The 15,149-nt window shown below is 34.1% G+C and overlaps 1 protein-coding gene across 12 annotated transcripts in view; it reads right to left on the reverse strand.

Annotated features, from left to right (window-relative positions):
- The window catches only part of LOC140641224 (palmitoyltransferase ZDHHC2-like), a 464,956-nt gene that overhangs the window by 73,605 nt on the left and 376,202 nt on the right, over positions 1 to 15,149 (reverse strand). For 2 of the 12 annotated variants that reach the window (XR_012037754.1, XR_012037753.1), the window contains one exon: positions 11,621 to 11,739. The exons of the other annotated variants lie outside the window; for them this stretch is intronic. The gene's annotated coding sequence lies outside the window, so the exon portion shown is untranslated. The remainder of the gene's footprint in view (positions 1 to 11,620; positions 11,740 to 15,149) is intronic. 12 annotated transcript variants of the gene reach the window in all.

A 15,149-nucleotide genomic window follows, 5' to 3' on the forward strand; every position in this document is an offset into this window, starting at 1 on the left:
CTCAGTGGTTGAGTGTCTTGCCTTTGGTTCAGGGTATGATCCTGGCATCCTGGGATGGAGTCCCACATCGGGCTTGCATAGGAAACCTGCTTCTCTTTCTGCCTATGTCTCTGCCTCTCTATGGGTCTCTCATAAATAATAAAATCTTTAAAATAAATAAAAGGATCATTCACCAAGATCAAGTGTTTTTTTCCCTCAAGATGCAAAGATATTTCAATATTTGCAAATCATTAAATGTGATGCATCACATTAAAATAAAGGATATTAAAAAAAAAAACCTTGAGGACCAAGCCTGTATTGTGTTTTCTGTTATATACAAAAACTTTGCATACTGTCCACAAGTAGCATGTGGTTCATGTATGCTGTGTAATTAATATATGCATAGATTTTAAAATATTTTTTCTTAGTTCTTGAATTTTCAGTTCTTTTTCTTTTTTCTTTTTTTTTTTTTTAAATTACACAGTAGGTAGGATGATTTAATTCATGCTTCTGGGGAGTTTTGCAAATCCCATTATGTTTTCAAGTAGGCATTTCTCCAGGAATACATCCAGCATTATAGCTGTATTTTTTATTTTTATTTATTATACGGAATGCATAAAATGACCAAAGGAGAAAATTAATCTGAATTCCCAGAAAATAAAAGTTAAGAATAAACACTAATGTAAACCTAATATAGTAACAAATTTTCCATTGATGAATTTTCTGGTTTTCCACATTTTTGATGAATCAGGTACTATGGGAATCATGCTTCTGCCTCATGGAATCAGTAGTCATATATTTCAGTAGAGCTTCATTGAAGGGAGCCGTGGGGAAATCCTACTGATGTTAGTTCACTTTTAAAGATCTTCTCAATTTGTTTCCATCATCTTTCACTACATTGTTGGACATTATAAGCCCTTCTGTGTTCTTTAGTGGGAAAGCAGTTATCTTGTTCCTCATTTTATCCTTTGACAGACTGTACATAATGAATACTTTCATCTTGCCACATAAATCAATCTTCAAGTTTCTTTAATCATTTCTGTCTAAATCTTCATTCAACTTTCTCCACTTAGCTCATGAATTTTTTATTATACAGTGCTCAAATTAAATTCAGAATTTAAAACATGGTTTTATAAGATTACTGTAGAATTTAGTTTCTTGGCATGGGTATGTATCAAACATTTTTAAAAGTCTCCCTAATATATGAAGACTTAGGGAAGGCAATTTAAAGAAAAAAATAAATTTTATCTCTGACTTCCCTTTTTATTGGTAGAAATACATTTTGATTTTTTCCCAACTGAAGTTTAAATGCATGTTTTCTCACATTGGTCATCGCTTCAAAAAACGAAACAGAAACAAAGAAATAAAGGAAATCTATCAGTTTATCACCAACTCACCACTAAATTACACTGAATGAGGTATGATATCTAAAAAACCAGCCTTAAAATTTTGAGGAAATGTTAAAAAGTAATGCCAACAGAGAAGTCCAAGGTCATACACTTTAAAGAACACAGAATATAGAATTATTCCAGAAAGTATACTAAAAAACTAAGCAGCAATTTAAAAAAAGGAGAGAGAAAGGAAAAGCAAAACTAGCCATAACAGACTTGAAAATGGGCAGATGTAACACTAACTTGTTACAGTCTCTAAGATGTCCAATTTTTACCCCCCACCAAAAATATACCCAAAGCAACAGTAAAGTATGCCACACACACTGAGAGAAAAGCATCCAATGTAAATGTTGAAGGAAACCAGATTTTGTGTTTAGCGAATACATATTTTTAAGTAAGCTATTTTAAACATTTTCAAAGAACTATAGAACAAAGTTAACAATGATGCCTTGGATAGAGAATATCAATAATGAAACTATTTATTAAAAAGAAATTCTGCATTTGATACATTAAGCAATTGGAATCAAAATTCCCTAGAGAGATTTAAATAGTTTTGGGCTGGCAAAAGAAACAATCTGTGAATGTGAAGACAAGTCATTAAGATTATCCCGTGTAAAGAACAGGAAAAAAGAAAAAACAGGTCTTCAAAGACTAATGGAACAGCATCAGATGTACAAAGAAATGTGTAATGGAAGTCCCAAAAGAAGGGAGGAAAGGAAAAAAAAAAAGTACTTTTTAGTAAATAATGGATAAACCTCCCAAATTTCATGAAAAATATTAATCTATGTAAGATCTTAATTTACTCTAGATATAATAAATTTAAAGAAATTTCTCAATATAACTATGACCTAAATTTAAAAGTTGAAGAGAAAATCTTGAAAGCAGGAAGTAAAAAATATTATGTACTAGTGATCCTCAATCAGATTCACAGCTAAATTCTCATCAAAAAGCCAGATGACAGTGAGGAGAGATCTCTAAAGAGTAGATTAAAAAGGCTGTCAACCAAGAACTATCAGCTAAACTATCCTTAAAGCACAATGGAGAAATTAAGATATTTCTAATTAAAAATATCACTAGCAGACTTGCTTATAAAAATAGCAAAAGAAATTCTTAAAGCTGAAAGGAAAAGATACTGCACAACTACTTGAATCCACATGAAGAAATAAAGAATACCAATAAACATAACTACATATATATTATGGAAGAGTGTAAATAAATTTGTAACACTTCACTTTTTATGTTATATTTTTAATTTTTTTGCCTTTGTATGTTTTAAAAGGCAACTGCATAAAGCAGTATTAGAAAAACAAGTTGTGTGGCTATAATATATAAAGTTGTCATTCATAGAGCAGTAATATTACAGAGGAGGGGTAAGAGAGCAGCTTCTTTCAAGAAAAGTTTTTATATAGTACTGGCATAAATTAGAATATAAATTTAGACTGTTTTACACTAAGATGCTAATTGTAATTCCCAGGAATACCAATAAGAAAATAAGCCAAATCTGTAGTAGCATTGACATCAGCATAATGGCAGTGTCAGTCATTCCTTACTTAGTTGTAAATGAAAAGGGAGAGAAGTCATTTAGAACCAAAAGTGCTTCTGCACAGTATACTGGAGCCCTGAGCAGATCTTTTCCCTACCTGTGCTATAGATAGTAGGTGGATAGGACCTTGATGGTCCTGCAGATTGAAGGGAGTCATAAGCCTGCTCACTCCCAGTTATTGCAGGTGGAGAAAAAGCCAAACTGGCAAGTGCAAAACAGAAAGAGTATGCAAGACCAAAGGAATCTGAGAATTCCCATCTAGCCTAATGGAAGAACCATGTGTCATTGCAATGCAATGAAAAGAAAGAGGTCAAGGATCTTATCCATACCCTGCTACCCAAGGTGGCAGTGCAACGTGCTGGGCTTTTGCTGGGGGTAAGCATGGTGACCCCTCTCATACAGGAAGTGAAAACCTAGTGGAGAGTGACTGACTGATGGTGGCACAAGCAGCATGATTTCTAGGGAAGGACCTCCATGACTAGGGAGGGGAGAGAAAGGAAAGGAATAACAAAGGGCTGAGAAGGAACATGTTCCCTGTTGCCTGCTTCCAGCAGGAGTTTTGACCATGGAAATCTGGGAGTACTCCCACTTAAGGATCCTCATTCCATGCAGTGGGCATCCACAAAATTTCAGGTATTAAATCTATACCTCCTGCTGCTAACTATCTTTGTTAAAACACATGTTCCACAATACAGCCCCAGAACCAACTCAGGTAAAGAGAAAGCAACAACTTGAGCTATAATGCCATCTTCTGGAAAATGAAAGAAGGATTTTTAATTGCTAGTCCGGAACTGTAACAAAGTAAATAACTAATAAAGGTTTGTACACTTAAAATGTAATGACAGAAACATTTCCTCAAACACTATAAATGCTATAGTAATAGGATATCATAAAAAGACAATAATTCCCCAGCAAGCAAAACCAAAGGCATGCAATATTGTGATCTAACCCGATGAAGATTTCAAAATAACATGAAGATATTCAGTGTGCTACAAGAATACTCAGAAAGGCAATTTAATGAATTCAGTAATTTAATGAACAGAATGAGTTCTCTACCAAAGAGACTGAGAATTTTAAAAAAAGGAACCAGACAAAACCTGGAGCATATGCTTTTATTGAATTAGATTAAGAATGTATTAGTGTAAGAAATTGGGCAGATCAGATCAAAGAAAGAATTAGCAATCTGGAAGGTAAGAATTTAAAAATGAGAGCACAAGCTAAGATTTTCAAGAAGTCAAGAAACCGTACAAGCAAGAGTCATCAGTATTGATGAGAAAAATAAATATTTAAGAATAATTATTTTACCAGAAGGAGAAGAGAAAAAGAAGGAAGGAGAGTGTATTTAGAGAAATAACAGCTGAAAACTTCTCAAATGTGGGGAAAATAGTAGACATACAAGTCTAACAGAAACTAACAGAGCACTCTTTTATATCAATGCAAAAATGCCTTCTCCAGGATGTACTATAATGAAACTGTCATCAATGATAAAGATTTTTAATAACTGCCAAGAAAAAAAAAGAGACTAACTTACAATAGAACCCTCATTAGACTATGAGCAGATTTCTCAGCAGAAATGCAATAGGCAAGGAGAGAGGAGAATGACAAAGTGCTGCAAAGTAAAAATTACTAGCCAAGATACCTTATCTGGCAAAGTTAACCTTCAGATAAGAAAGAGAAAGGCTCTCCCAGACAAACACACAAAAAATGAAGGAGTTCATTACCACGAGATCTACCTTACCAAAAGATGCTGAAATGAAAAGGCACTAATTGCTTACATAATTGTAAGTAAAAATGCACATGGTCCCCGAATTACAATGGTGTGAAAGCAACACATGCATTAGAAACTGTACATTTAATTCTGAATTTTAGTCTTTTCTCAGTCTATTATTTTGTGGTATGATCCTCTCTCATAATGTTGGGAAGCAGCAGTGAGCTCTCACTTCCAGTCAGCCATGCCATCATGAGGGTAAACAGCCAACACACTTGAAACCATTCTGTACCCATACAATCATTCAGTTTTCTACTTTTGGTATGGTATTCAATAAATTACCTGAGATATTCAACACCTTATTATAAAATTGACTTTGTGTTAGATTAGCCTACAGTTGGGGAAAATCATCTAACTATTCTGAGCATGTCGAAGCTAAGCTACATTAATGTAGCTAATGGACCAGACATCATAGCTTAAGTACATTTTCTATTTAGGATATTTTCAACTTAAAAGGGAACTGTCCCAATAAGCCTATTTTAAATAGAGGAAGTTCTGTGTACACTAAAAGGTAGAAAATAAACTATCTAAGCTTAAACTATAATTCTGTTTTAGAATAATGTGTTAACCATTACAATATAATGTCTTTATATTAATATACATTATAACATTATAATGTATAATGTCTTCACAGAGTCACAATATAAGGGGGAAATTGTGACATCAAAAACATAAAAGTTAAATAGTATAAGAGTAAAAACTCTATAAATGAAGATAATATCTAGAGTCATACACACACACACACACAATGGGAGACAGAGTAAATCATCATGGAAAAATACTATTCTACAAAGCTAGACAGAAACAATGATGATAAGGAACCAAGAAGGAACAAAACCATCAGAGAGCAATCAATAGGATGGCAATAGTAAGTTCTTAGATATGAATAATCCCTCTCAGTATAGATAAGTTGAATTCACTATCAAAGGGCATTGGGTGGCTGAATGGATAAAAAAGAGAAAAAAAAGCCAACTATATATTGCCATTTAGAAACTCGTTTTACATATAAAGCACACATAGACTCAATCTGAAGGGATGAAGAAGATATTCCCAGAGAAAGCAGATGTTGTTCTACTTATATCAGACAAAACAGACTTCAAGTCAATCACCTATCAGGAGATTATAATAAGTGGGTTAATGTACCCAAAAGATACCAAAATTATAGATATATATACACTCAACATTGGAACACCAAAAATACACGACAAAGTCACAGTAGAGGATTTCACTACCCTACTGCCCACAAGAGATAGATTGTCCGGTCAGAAAACCAGCAAGGCAATATTAGAACTGACCAAATAGATTTAACTGCCTTATATAAAACATTCCATGTGATAGCAACACAATCCACATTACTGTGAAGTGAACATGGAACATTTTTCAAGACAGATCATATGATAGGGCACAAAACACCTGTCAGGAAATTTAAAATTGAAATCCTACAACCTATTTTTGCAACAAGATGAAAGCTGGGTGATATACAGATAGTAGAAACAAAGAATAGAGTTCTGAACAACCAGTGGATCAAAGAAAAAGTCAAAAGAGAAAAAATGACTTCAAAATAAAAATATAAATACAACGTATCAAATCTTATAGGATGCAGCAAAAGCAGTTCTGAAAGGAAAGTTTATTGTGATTAATGTATACACTAGGATATTAGACATCTCAAGTACATAACCTCACTTTAAAACCCAACTATAAAAAGAGAAAAAATGAGGCTGCAAGGTAGCAGAAAAAGGGAAATAATAAAGATTAGAGCATAAATAAATGAAATAGAGAACACACAACTAGTAATTTGATCCATTCTGGTATTTCAAGGAAATAGTATTGGAAAACTTTAGCCAGACTAAAAAGACTTAAAATCAGAAATTAAAAAGGATAAATTTTAATTGATACTATAGAAATATATGGCATATAATTGTTTACAATAGTCTCTTATAGTTCTAATAAATTTCTAGAAACACAAAAGCTTCCAAGACTGCTACCAAGAAATAGAACATCTGAATAGACCAGTAAGGAGCAAGATTGAATCAGCAGTCAAAAACTTTCCAAGACAGAACATCCCAGAATCTGATGGCTTCACTGGTGAATTCTACCAAACATTAAAAGAAAAATTAATACCAATCTTTCTCAAACTCTTCCAAAGACTTAAGGATGAGGAAACACTTCCAAACTCATTTCATAAAGCCAACATTACCCTGATACCAGGTAAGGGCACTAGAAGAAAACTACAGACCAATATTTCTAGTGAATATAGATGCAAAAATTCTGAACAAAATATTAGCAAGCCAAACTTAAAAACATATAAAAATATACCAAGACCAAGCAGAATTTTTCCCTATGATGCCAGGATAATTCAACATACAAAAATTAATGTAATATATATCACTTTAATAAAATGAAAGCTAAAAATCCTATGATCATTTCAAGAGCTACTGAAAAAAACTGGCTATATATAGTATTTATTTGAAAGAGGGGGTGGGCAGAGGGAGAGAGAAAATCCTCAAGAAGACTCCCTGCCAAGCACAGAGCCCAACATAGGCCTCAATCCCAGGACCATGAGATCATGACCTGAGCAGAAACCCAGAGTTGGAGGCTTAACTGACTGAGGCACCCTTGCACCCCTACATCTTTGAATAATAAAACTCCTCAGCATTTTGAATTAAAAGGACTATACATCAATTTAATAAAGGCCATATATAAGAAACTCACATCTAACATTATATTCAATGGAAAAATACTGAAAACTTTTCCTCTATAATCACAAAGATGACAAAGATGCTGACTGTCACCACTCTTATTCAATATAGTACTGAAAGCTCCAGTTAGAGCCACCAAGCAAGACAAAGGAATAGAATGCATACAAATCAGGGAGAAGGAATTAAAATTCACTATTTGCAGATGATGTGATTCGGTATATAGAAAATCCAGAAAATTCAACCAAATCAACCTTTGGAACTAAGCAGTGACTTCAATGAAGTTGCAAAATAAAAACTTAATATACATTAATCAGTTGCATTTCTATATGATAAGGATGAAACATCTGAAGAAGAAATAAAACTATTCCATTCAAGATAGAATCAAAATCAACAAATACTTAGAAGCAAATTTAACCAAAAAATGAAATATCTGTGAAATGTATAATGTTAAGACTTCACTAAAAAAAACTGAAGACACAAAAACACATCCCATGTTCATGGATAGGAAGAACTATGTTAAAATGTCTATAGTACCTGCAGCCATCTATATAGATTTAATACAATCTGCATCAAAATACTAAGGGCACTCTTTATATTTCTATAAGAAGCAATCCTAAATTTTGTATAGAAGAACAGAAGACCCCAAATAGCCAAAACAATCTTAAGGATAAAGAACAAAGCTGGAGATATCATATTTTCTGACTTCAAGCTATACTACAAAGCTACATTAATAAGACAGTATGGTACTGGCACAAAAACAGACCCACAGACCAATGGAACAGACAATAATAATGTGAGACTTAAATACCTCACTTTCAATAATTTATAAGACATGTAGTAGAACAGCAGGGAAGTTAAACTCTTGAACAGCACTATAAGCCAAGTTGACCTAACATCAATTGAATACTCCAGGACAGCAGAATATTCTTTCCCAGTGCACATGGAATATTTTTTAGATCAAGCATTATGCTATAACAAAATCCTCAATAAGTTCAAATGGAGTGAAAATATAGAAGGGGTATTCTCTAACCACAATGGAATAAAATTAGAATTAAAAGTAAAAAATTTGAAGACCTATAAATATATGAAAATAACATTTATAAATATTAAATCAAACAATAAAGCAAAGACAAATTAGAAAAAAAAAGATGAAAAGAAAAATACAACATACTGAAGATTACCAGATGCAGTGAAATAATTTTTAAAGGACATTTTATAGCTGTAAATTTATTATTTGAAAAAGAAAAAATGAAATTCATTAATCTAAACTTCTACCTTCAGAAACTAGAGAGAGAAGAATATAAGATTAGAGGATCAATTAATAAAATAGTAGGGAAGCAGTAACAAAAATCAGTATAATGGTTATTTGATACACAAACTTGACAAAATTTAGTATTCCAATGAAAACAAGACTCAGATTACTAAAATCAGGAATCAAAGAGGGACCAACTTTGGACCCTACAGAAACAAAAGGGGTACTAAGGGAGTAAACAGCTTTACGCCAACAAATTGAATAACTCAGATGAATTGGATAAATTCCAAAAGACACAAGTTACCAAATGTACTCACAAAGAGCTAAATAATTTGAATAGACATAAAATAAGCTAACATTGAATTACTAATAAAAATCTAACAGAAGATCAGAATTAGATGGCTTCAATGGTGAATTCTACCAACTATTTAGCAAAGAATCTATACCAATTCTTCAAAAGTATTTCAAAAAATGCAAAGAGAAGAGAATACCTCCCAACTCATTTTATCAGGTCACTATCACTTGGGTGCCAAGACCAGACATAGACACCCCAAGTAAAGAAAAACAAATATCCCATATGAATTTAGATGCAGAAATGCTCAAAAAAGTAGAAAATTGAGTTTAGCCACTGATGGTTATACATCATTACCAGGTGGCATTTAGCCCACAACATAGGGTTACTTAAACATCTGTAAAACAATTAAAGGATTATAGTGTGAAATTAAAGAATAATCATCACATCATCATCCCTACAGATGCATGATAAAAACCTCAACACTCTCTTCAATTCAAAAAAGAACATCTATAAGTAACCCTCAGCTAAAAATCATACTTACTAGAGAATAACTGAATGTTTTCCTTCTATAAGGAACAAGATAGGGAACAAGACTACTCTTACCAATTCTTTTTATTTTTTTAAAGATTTTATTTATTCATGAGAGAGAGAGAGGGGTGCAGAGGGAGAAGCAGGCTCCCTCTGGGGAGCTGATGCAGGACTCAATCCCAGGACCCCAGAATCACAGGCTGAGCCAAAGACTCAGGCTCAACCACTGAGCCATCCAGGTGCCCCTATTCTTACCAATTCTATTCAACATTTTACTAGTCAGGACAGTGAAGCAATGTAAATAAATAAATAACATTCAGCTTGGACAAGAAGTAAAATTCTCTCTTTTTACAGATCATGTGATCCTACATATAAAACATCCCAAGAAATCAACTAAAAAACTGATTAGAATAAACTAGTATAACAATGTGGCAGGATAAGAAATTAATATGTAAATATCAATTGCACTTATATACACTAGCTCTGAATAATCAGAAAAATGAAATTAAGAAAACCACCTCATTTGCAATAGCAACAAAGGAATAGTTAGAAATAATTTTAGCATAAGAAGTGCCCAACTTGTATACTACAGACTATCAAATGTTGAATAATATGAAACAAGATCCAAACAAATAAGGAGACATTTCATGCTCATGGACTGGAATATTTTAAAATAATACTTACCAAAAGGATCTAGAGATTCAATGTTTTGATCCTAAAATTGATATGGAAACAACCAAAGCATTCTTGGAAAAGAAAGTTGGCAAACAGGCTTCCTGATTTCAAAATTTAACACAAAGCTACAGTAATCTAGACACTGTAGTAATGACAGAAAAGATAGTCCTACACATCAATGCAATAAAAGAATTCAGAAATTAACTCACATGATTTTCAGCAAATGTAGCTAGAAAGTTCAGTGGAGAAGGAACAATCTTTCAACCAACAATACCGAGGCAACTGGATAGCCACATGCATAAGATGATTTTGGGCCTCTACCTCACACCATACACAAAATGTCACACAAGAAAGATCATACATTTTAAAGAACTAAAACTATAAGCTTCCTTAAAGAAAAACTAGGAATAAATCTTAATGACCTTGTATTAAGCCATAGCTTTTTGGATACAACACAAGAAGTACACGCAGTGGAAGGAAACAATATGTTCACCAAAATTTAAAGCTTTTGTGTTTCAAATGATAGCATCAGGAAAATGAAAACAATCCTTATAATGGGAGAAAATATTTTCGAATCCAATATTTGATAAGGGACTAGTGTCCAGAATATATAAAATCTTTTCAAGTCAGCCATGAAAAATAAGTACTCCAATTGTACTATGAAGAGGGATTTAAATATACACTCCTCCAAAGCATGTATACAAATGGTAAATACGTGAAATGATGCTCACCACTACTAGTCATCAGGAAAATGCAAACCAAATCTACACTGAGGTGCCACTCCCTCCCCCACTGGATGTTAAAAATCAAAAGATGGATAATAACCAGTGGTGATGAGGATGTTCAGAATTTGGACATCCCACGTATTGCACTGTTAGTGATAATGTAAAATGGTACACTTTTAAACCTTGTAGCAATTTCTCAAAGTATGATTCATATGCTTACCTTATGACTCAGCAATTCCATTCTAGAAAGGGATATATGAACGAAAAATGAAAAATGTCCACTATTATTCATAATACTCCAAAATAGAAATACCCTAAATGTTCACCAACTGATAAATGGATAGACAAAATATGGTGTAGCCATATAATGATGAGTATGGGCAGATTCATAAAGACAGAATGTGATTAGTGACTGCCTGGGGCTGATACAAGTTCAGAAGGGGGTGGAATAGGAGATCAGTGGTGTAGGAATGTTGACTGATTGCAAATATGTACAGGGAATTGTTTTTTTCTGGGGATGATGAATATGTTCTAAAATTACATTAATAGTGATGGTAATCACTATTAGTAAATATAAAATCATCAGTAAATATAATCATCAGTAAATATAAAATCAGTAAATATAAAAGTGAATAAAAGAACGAATGAAAGAGGCTTTTGTCACAGTTTAGTAATGAGACTCCTGTCTTCTCATAATCTCTCCTGTCTTCAGGCTACAGATGGTAAAGGCTAGTTCAAAGTTACTACACTATGCTTTGTAGTTACCTTATTAATGTACCTCTGTGAATAACCCATCTTGGAAGTAAATACTCCTTAAACTGTCTAGTTTTCACAGCAATCTTGATTGTTGTATTGGATACTCAAATGATTCACAATGAGGTGATCTATGAAGGAAAGGGAGGAACAAAAGATTGTATTCTGGTATTAGGACCAAGAAGGCAAGGCCTTTCTGAGAACTAAAAACACAAAAGGGTATTTTCCTGAGTCTGTATAAACTACATAAAGCAAAAAGGATTTTTCAGGTTGTAGATGTAGTTGTACCATACTTCATTATGATTTATACTGTCTCACATCTATTACTTGAAGGAAATTCTACTAATTTGCCTTTTTCCCCCCCAAGGAGGTATATTTTGGTACTACGTAAGAATTAGAAAATTCTTTTGTTATGTAATCAGAACTTCAACCTGAACATTATTGCTAGTGTAGCCAATTTTAAGAATATAAAGGTATGTTCCCTTACCACTAATAGATGGTATGAACAATACATAAATATAGGAAAACCCACACTCCCCAAGAGGGAAGTAGGGATTTCTGGGGATTTAACAATTACTGTTTGTGTCAACAATAGCCAGAGACAATGTCTACATTTCCTATAAAATGGAACATGTCTCTTTTATGGTTACTAGATTATTTTCCCTTTATGGAAATCAGTGTTTTAAATGCCAGATCAGGGTCAAGATTAATTGTTCATGGAGCTATCGACCATTCAAAATTTATGACCCTCGGAGTACCCTTAAAAGATTTTGTCTCTTTACAAATCATCTGAATGGATAAAAATCTTTCCTAAGTATTAAATGATAATTCATGGGACATATTCCTAAGCATAATAATCCCATCCATACTAGCTGGAAAACTTGTAAGGATAATAAAAAATTTGTGCCCCATTTGGATGAGCAACGTTAAAAATAAATTCCATTCCCTCAGCGCCTAACAAACAAGTTTATTTTTACTAGCCAAAGTAATTATATTAAAAAAAAAAAAAACAGAATAGCATTAGTTTCTTTGGCCAACCAGTGGGTGTATCTATGATCTTGCTAACACTCCATGCCATATTCAAGATTAAGATCACAGGTGTGATGCAATACTCTATCTAAGCTAAGAAGAAAATTCAGCTTGGCTAGGTCTAGCAACATACACATTGCTTGCATGGGGAAAACGTCAGAGCATGGTTCTGGAAAGGCTTCAACATCCTTCTTATAATAGTTTGTTATATTTAATATTTTGCAGTTGTCCACATATTTTGTCTAGAGTACCAAGTGCTTCTTTCCATTCACTGTCCTGACAGGTGATTCATATTTCAGGTAAACTGACATTGAAACTGAAAATGAGGGGATCCCTGGGTGGCGCAGCAGTTTAGCGCCTGCCTTTGGCCCAGGGTGTGATCCTGGAGACCCGGGATCAAATCCCACATCGGGCTCCTGGTGCATGGAGCCTGCTTCTCCCTTTGCCTATGTCTCCGCCTCTCTCTCTCTGTGTGTGACTATCATAAATAAATAAAAATTAAAAAAAAAAAAAAAAGAAACTGAAAATGATACCTATCCAAGTGCAACTTTACCCTCAAACAATTTGACAAGAATGGTGGCCACATGATCCTTGAAGGGCTCTACTATAGACAGAGACTGAAAATAAAAGAACTTTCTGCACTTCCAGGATGTGGCTGATTGTTTTATAGCCATGGCAAAATGTAGCTGTCAGAACCAGTTTTAACTAAATTAAACAATAAGTGATAGTTTTGTACAGGCTTGTGAAGAAGCACTATGAGAACTGGATTCGAACAGCTCATCTTATTCCACTGCATAAACCATGGGAAGTTCCTTGCAGAGCTAGCTCCGCACTTCTAATTTTAGCCAATAAAATAGAACTTACTCCAATGCACAGCCACCTGAATGAGCATGTGACCAATAAAGGACTGCTCTCAGAAAAGGACCAGTGCCTGGGGTTAAATGATCTATGGTCATTGTCTTATAATTATTAATTTTAACTTGGAATGTGTGTTTTATTAATGAAGCCCAACGGATCCATGAAGCATAAGTTCACTTGGATCCTTGGTTCATGTGCAATCCCACTACTCAACACCACTCTGTATTCTTATGGGAAAGGGTTGCTGAGAACCTTCCCAACCCCACTCAGCCACCATTGCCAACATCTGTTCCCCTAATGAGGGCCTGGAAACTCATGCGGTAGGTCCAAATACCAGGCCTAAGTCTCCTGTAAGGGTCTATATTTACTCTTTCCAAGAAAATGTGATGTTAAATGGCAAAACAAAAATGCCATGACACATCACTAAACAGACCATGCAAGAAAGAAAAATGGGGTTCTTCCCCTGCCTTTTGAATAAAAGATCTCATATCTTTATTTTGTATTGGGACTTCCAAATTATGGAGCCAGTTGTGTTCCAGTGAACACATTTTTCAATGCCAATCAATCAAGAGCCCCAAGCTTCTACAACTGACATCAACTCATTCATGTCAATGAAAGCCAGCTGATCCCTGATCACTATACTTCCTAAAATCCCTGTATAAAATTAGCATGTGCTTGACTGGGAGTGATTGTGCCTGATGAATATAAATCCTTGTTTAAATTTCCCAAAAGTTCACCTTGGTGAGCTTGCTGATGTCTGTTATTTATTTCCAGTATTGTTTGAGTGTCTCCCAATTAGAACCAATATTTGGCTATGTAAGGATGTCAGAGATCTGGTATGTTTCCAGTTCTTTGGACACTGAAAAGAATGTTTTGAAAGAGAGGGTTGCATTTGGAATAGTTAAAATGTGCTATAAAATAGCATTAATCCTGGTCTAAAAAATATTTTCACTATATTCCGACAAAGAACTTCATTGCTGAATAAGAACTGCGGTTTTGGGCAGCGGGGGGCGAGGGGGGGGGGCTCGGTGGTTTAGCACCACCTTCAGTCCAGGGCGCGGTCCTGGAGTCCCTGAATCAGTCCCACATCAGGCTCCCTGCATGGAGCCTGCTTCTCCCTCTGCCTGTGTCTCTGCCTCTCTCTCTCTCTCTCTCTCTCTCTATCTTTCAAAAAAAAAAAAAAAGAACTGGGCTTTCATAACTTAATGATTCCAAGCTCAGAAGGGAAACTAAGAAAAATATTTCCAACCTGATTACACCTATGTAATTGCCAAATATCAAGTGTTTAATAAATATTCAGTTGAATAAATTTGTTCATCAAGGATACATTAATGAATAATTGAATATTCTTCTCAACTTCTAGCTGAAATCACATTCAAAATGGAAGCAAATAAAATGCAAAGTTTAGAAAACTGCACATTTTAAATCATAGCACTGTGGTATAAGCAAAATCAAAATGTACTGGTTTTTAATATATGTTGTGAAGCCTCTAGACAAAATAGAAAATATTATAAAAGTGCATATGTACAAAAAAGCTGAGTAATAGAGCTTGCTAGAAGTTTAAGACAAAGTCAAGAGGAGACATGGTGATGGCCCAAATCTAAAGTCTACCTTGTTTTATCTGCTTGAGCTTACTGATTTATGTGACCAGAAA

This window comes from Canis lupus, chromosome 10, assembly GCF_048164855.1.
Source record: "Canis lupus baileyi chromosome 10, mCanLup2.hap1, whole genome shotgun sequence".
Lineage (NCBI taxonomy): Eukaryota > Metazoa > Chordata > Mammalia > Carnivora > Canidae > Canis > Canis lupus.